The 6,554-nt window shown below is 35.8% G+C and overlaps 1 pseudogene; it reads left to right on the forward strand.

The window, feature by feature from the left end:
* Positions 1-2,780: 2,780 nt before the first annotated feature.
* On the forward strand, positions 2,781-3,792 carry LOC114223750 (proline-rich nuclear receptor coactivator 1 pseudogene; annotated as a pseudogene).
* The last annotated feature ends 2,762 nt before the right edge of the window (positions 3,793-6,554 follow it).

Consider the following 6,554-nt stretch of genomic DNA (forward strand, 5'->3'; position numbering starts at 1 on the left):
TTCTTTTCTGTGAGTCATAGCAGAAATGACCACATCCAAACCTCTGTCTCAGAGTGGAGAGATTGCAACCTGCTCTTCACTGAACTCTCCAGGCCACACTGTCTCTGTTTCTGTCTGTACTGCTAGAAACTGCAGTCTCCTGGGTTGTGTGCCCCACAGCAGCACTCCCAGATGTTGCTCCCAGGGCCGGGCACTCCTCTGCCTTTTGTGCATCTAAAACTACAAGCTGCCCCCAGTTCACATGCATGCACCCATAGCTTCAGGTTTCTGCCTGGCGGCTTCCCTAATGTCCCTTTGCTGCTACCAGTCTTGGAATCTATGCTAGGTCCCTAACGTGGGAAGCTTTTGTGTGCTCTGGTGTTATCTCACCTTCCTGGTGCAAGTTTATGCAGACTCTCTCCCCATTCTGTTTATCTTCCGATATATGCCCGCAGAATCATGGCTCCCCGTGCTTCATACCTCAAGACTGACCACCAGAGATATTCTGTTTGTAGAGATCCAGATATATCTTTTTACATCTCAGGCTGATTTTGTGGGTCTTCAGAATGGTTTGGTAGATATACAGCTTAATTCAGGGGAATGGTTGAAATAGGGTCCTCTACTCCTCCGCCATCTTTTTTCTCCCCCTATTTAGTTAAACTTCGTATAATTTTTAGATAATATATATTCACACAGTTGTAAGAAATAAAACATAGAAACACCACATACACTATACACAGTTCCCCTCAATGATAACATCTTGAAAACTATAGTACAATACCACAACCAATATATTGACATAAATACAATTTACTTATCTTATTCAGATTTTCTCTTCTTATGTAAATACATTTGTGTATATTAGTGTTTAGATTCATGCAGATTTGTTCTTATATATGCCACCACAATCAATACTAAACAGTTCATGATTGCAAGGATCCCTGATGTTGTCCTTTAATAATCAAACACATGCATCCTTCCCTGTATCCTACTTTAACCTTTGGCCATAAATTCTCCATTTCCACAACATTGCATTTTTATGAATGTTATAAGGAGATGTCAGAGAAAATAGAAGACTAAGGAAGTCTGAAATACTGTTCATCCTTAAAAGTAATGACAAACAAAGCAAATAGTTAGAATTAACTTTTTTTGGAAGTTAAGCCAAACTTTGCAGCAATTCAAAAGATTGCAGCAACCCATTTCTAAGAAAAATGGGTGAATATCAATAAGGAGAAAGAGTTTTGGAGAACTTTAGCTTGCTCTTGTCTGGTATTACACTCCCTAACTCAGAAGTAGCTTTGAAATAATACACATTCTCAGTCCTGGAGAGAGCAACATGGACTGCTTTCTCAAAGGATTGTTATTATTTGATCAGTCTGGTAACTCACTGGGAGACCACCTGAAAATATTTTTATTGTTTTTCCCAGATCAGAACTCATGGAGTGCTCAAACCACTACATGGGGGTATTTGTTGAATAATTTGCAAGCACATATTTTACTCACTGATTACAGAAATGATGAATAATAGTTGAGAGAAATAAGAGACTATCCAAAATTTTAGAAGGAAATGTTGGGGAATAAAATGTACATAAAAGTTTTAAAACTTTGAACATATTTCTGAGAATTTAGAGGATAATATGCATGCCCAGTGCTGTGCACATGCTCAGAAAAGATCAGAGAAGACTCTCAGCCCCCACTTCTGGTTGACCTTGAGGTTCTGCACAAGCAGGAAGTGAACACTAAGGCAGAGCTGTAAACTTCCCAGCTGAGTGTTGAAGGATTGACTGAACTTGCACAAAGAGCCCCTTCACAAAATATGAGAAAGATTTTGATTCCAGGAGTATAAGGAAACCTCTGTCTAATCATTAGCTGACTATAAAGCTGATAAATCAAAGATATCAATGGTCAATAAAAATACTTTATAGAATTTATAGAATTAGTTCAGAAAAGTTACTAAACAAGCAAAACAAATCACAACCTCAACAGCAACAAAGACAAACCCTGGAGAAAAGAAAAAAAAATCTGAATTCCAGAGTTGTTGCATTATAATATTAAAAATGCTTAGTTTTCAACAAAAAAAATAAACGACTGCAAAGAAACAGAATTATAGGTCATACACAAGAAATAAACAATCAAGAGAAACTATCCCTGAAGAAGCCTAGATGTTGGCTGTATTAGATAAATAATTTAAATAATCTATTGTAAATATATTTGGAGTCAGAGGAAATCATAATAAAGGACTAAAGAAGAATATGAGTCCAATGTGTCATAAAACTGAAAAGATCATTAAAGAGATACAATTTCTGGAGTTAAGAAATACAAATGGACTTAAAAGTTCACTAGATTGGACAAACAACAAATTTGAGCAGGCAGAAGAAAGTATCAATAAGTTTGAATATGGTCAGTGCAGGTTATCCACTCTGAAAAAGGGAAAGAAAAAAAAAGTATGAAGAAAAACAAACAGAGCCTAATAGTACTGTTGGACATCATCAAATGCATCAACATATGCATAATGGAAGTCTCAGAAGGAATGGACAGGGACAAAAGAATAGAAATAATATTTGAACAAATAATGGTTAAGAAAACCCAAATTTGATAAAAACCTTTACTTACACACTGAGAAATTCAACAAACTCCAAGATAAGCTTTAAAAGATTTACACTTAGTTGCTGTACCACCACGGCCCAAACGATGGTCCTTGCTCCATTCCCGCTGTTTAGCAGCAGCCACCGCTGCTGCCCCATGATCTCTGGCTTCACCTCATCCTTCTTTTCCTGCTGAGCCACTTTCCTCTTAGAGCTATGACCATCGTCTCCGTCTTGCAGAGGTGGTCACTTGTCTTGGGTGGCTGCCTTATACTCCTGAGCTTTTCCACTCACAATTAATTCTGGGCCCTACGGATAGTAACTACCGTCCCACCACCTTTACCACAGATCCCAGACCCCCGGGTACTGCCCCTGACCCTTTTCCTCCCTCACTTCCTGGGGGAGATGGTCTCTGCCTGACCCCTCAGCCTTGCACCCCATCACCTCTGTCCACCTGTTGTCTAGCTAGGGCAGGAGGCAAGCAGGAGGCAACTTTCTGAAGTTGCTTCGGAAAGCAAGCAACAAAGAAGGAGTGAAAGAAGGTGTGGGCCAGTCCAGAAAGGCAACTGCCCAGTCGCTTACATCAGTACCAGCAGCACCGGCAGAGCTTCAAGGACTGGCAAAGCTCCGAGACTGTCGCAAGCAGAGCACAGGAAGTCCTGAACCAGACCATCAATTTGCTCCCCACACCCCGGGTCCTGCAACCACAACCAAAACTGAAGAAGTAAGTCCTTTTCTTGCCATCTGTGGAGCCTGGCCAAACCTTGTTCTGAAGAGAAGTTTTTAAAATCAAAGTTGGGAAAATTCTAGAAAATTGCCATTCCCCACAGCCAGCTTGTTCATGGTACACATTTGTGTGAACAACCAAAGATAGAAGAGTAAATATAATTTACCACTAACCAAGATTATCTCTGCAAGAAGAAATGAAAATAACTTCTGGCAGGATTCTGTTTCATCCAATATAATTCAGAAGCAGGAAAAAAAAAAGCCTTTTTAAAAATACTGAGAACATTGCAAATATACATTTGAAGAAATCAGCATTTCTAACTGAAGTGAACCAAAAGGAAAATTACGTTGGGGGCAAAGTTTACTGATCCACCTTCTCTCTGTTCTTCCAAAGCCTCCTAGTCACAGTATGGGAAACACTATTGAAAATTCCAACCACAACAGGGAGTTAATGGCAGTACACTTAAAGGCTCACCTGGGGCACCTGGTGTCAGTTAGTTAAGCATCTGACACTTGGTTTCCACTCAGGTCCTGATATCAGGTTGGTGAGATCAGCCCTGGGTCCAGCTAAGCTCCAGACTCCCGCTCTATAAAATAAATACACCTTAAAAAAAAAAAAAAGATCTCCTCCAACTTCAAACTTAGATCTCAGATTGCAGTATATCTGTAAAACATAGCTTTTTAAAAAACTCCCTGGACTCTTAAAAAGAAAATTGACACAGAAATGGAAATTTGTCTTGTAACATACAAGTGCAAAAGATGAGTTTAAAAATTGCAAACAACTTGTATTATATTTTATATTTTGTAAATACTCTATGCCATGTTATTTTGTGTATATTGTTCATACCTGACAGGTACATTGTAGTTTTGTTATAAAGTATATATTTTGCCCTACCAAATTCTAAATGTTTTGTATATATACAATGAAGAAATTTTAAGTGTACTAAGGCACCTGGAAGACCAATTTATTTGTAAAAGATACAGAGATTGTTTATAAAGAAGCAGCTATTTGATATCAAGGTGAAGATCTAAATGTGAACAGTTTACTAATGCACTATAAAGTTTAAATCTGTGCCACAATCATTGTAAACATGAGGTTTGTATGTGTTACTCTAAATTGATTTCTGCCTTCTAATCTGTAATTACTGGAGAACTTGCATTCCCACTTTTACCAAAAATAATTTCTTGTCCTTGATTTATCCTTTCAAATTTAAAATACCTTTAATTTTAATGCCAACAAAATTGAATGTAATCAAATCTGTAAATGATAATATAATAGTTTGACCCCCTCTTAAAAAAAAGATCTACACTTAGACAAATTATGATCTGTCAAACATCAAAAACAAAGAAAGAATCTTGAAAGCAGCAAGAGAGAAACAACTTATCTTCTACAAGGAATCATCAATAAAATAGCTGATTTCTCATCAGAAACCACTGAGGACAGAATATGGTAGGTGGTCTACATAAAGTGCTGAAAGAAAAAAAATGACAACTAAGAATTATATATACAACAAAATGATCCTTCAAAAACAAAGGAGTAATTAAAACTCTGGATAAACAAAATTTGAAAGTTTGTTGCTATCTGATTTGACCTATGAGAAATCATATAGGGATTCCTTCAGGCTGAAATGAGAAGATGGTAATTTAGATTTTTAAACCAAAACAAAACAAACACACAAACAAAATACCAGTTAAGGTAAATACTAAAGTGAAGGTAAATATAAAAAAAAGCATAAATACAGCTTTTGTTTGTGGTTTATTTTATTTATTTATTTGACAGATTGAGGGAGAGAGAGAGAGAGAGAGCACAAGTGGCTGAGCAGCAGACAGAGGGAGAGGGAGAAGCAGGCTCCCCACTGAGCAAGGAGTCCAATATGGTACTCCATCCCAGGACCCTGAGATCATAACCTGAGCCGAAGGCAGGCACTTAACTGACTGAGCCACCCAGACTCCCCTGTTTGTATTTTTTGCCTGTCTAATTTAAAAGACAATTATATAAAACAATATTTATAAATGTATATAGATGGATATGCAATGCATAAGAAGGTAATTGTGGTAGTAAAAGGACAAAGAGAGGTTGAGAAATCCATATACAATAAAAGGTTTTGCATAGTATTGAGATTAAGTTGCCATAAATTCAAACAAGGTTGATGTGAACTTAAATAATAATTATAACCCCCTGGGCAACTACTAAGAAAATAAATTAAAAATATATAATTAAAGGAACGTCAAGGGAATAAAAGTGGTACACCAAAAATTATCTATTTAACACCAAATAAGGCAATAATGGAGAAAGTGAGAAATTGATATAAGACACAGTGAAAACAAATTGTAAAAAACAGAGTTAAGGCCTAGCTTGCTAATATTTACATTAAATGTAATGTATTAAACTCTCAAAGTAGAGAAAATCAACACAACCAAAAATTGTTCCTTTGGAAAGAAAAAAGATACATTTTTAGCAAAACTGACCAAGCAAAAAAGATAAAAGATTCAAATTGCTAAAATCAGACCTTACAGAAATAGTAAGGATTATAAAGAAATATTACAAACAACTGTATACCAATTTGCTAGGTAATTTAGTTGAAATGTATAAATTCCTAGAGAGTCAAAAACTACCAAAAATTATTCAAAAAGAAAAAAAGTCTGGAAAGACCTATCACAAACAGAGGCATTAAATTAGTCGGAAAAAATAAGCTTCCAACAAAGAAAATTGCAGTTCTATAAGGTGTCACTGGTTAATTCGATCAAACATGTAGAGAAAAAAATAATATCAATCCTTCAGAAACTCTTTTAAAAGAAGAGAAGATGTGAGAATATTTTTCAACTTTTGTGAGGTCAGTATTACCCTGATATCAAAATAAGACAAAAATATCACCAAAAAATAAGCTTACAGACCAATATTCCTTACATTTATAGATGCAAAAATCCTCAATAAAATAGTAGCAAATTGAACCCAGCAACATATTAAGAAGATTATATACCATTTATAGGTGGTATGCAAGCTATGCAAGGTTGGTTTAATATATGAAATTCAAATAATATACTACAACATATCTATGTAAAAAATAATGAAAACCACATAACCATCACAATAAATGCAGGACACAGATTTTTTTCAAAATTCAATATTCCTTCATGATAAAAACAATGAATAGTAACAGAAGGGAATTTCCTGAACCTGATAAGTAACATGTATGAAAAATTACCAACATTATACTCAATGGTAAAAGACTGAAAACTTTCCTCTTAAAATCAGGAATATAA

Source organism: Eumetopias jubatus, unplaced genomic scaffold (genome assembly GCF_037043125.1).
Source record: "Eumetopias jubatus isolate StellerSeaLion01/CBP00866 unplaced genomic scaffold, mEumJub1_p1.0 scaffold_11, whole genome shotgun sequence".
NCBI lineage: Eukaryota > Metazoa > Chordata > Mammalia > Carnivora > Otariidae > Eumetopias > Eumetopias jubatus.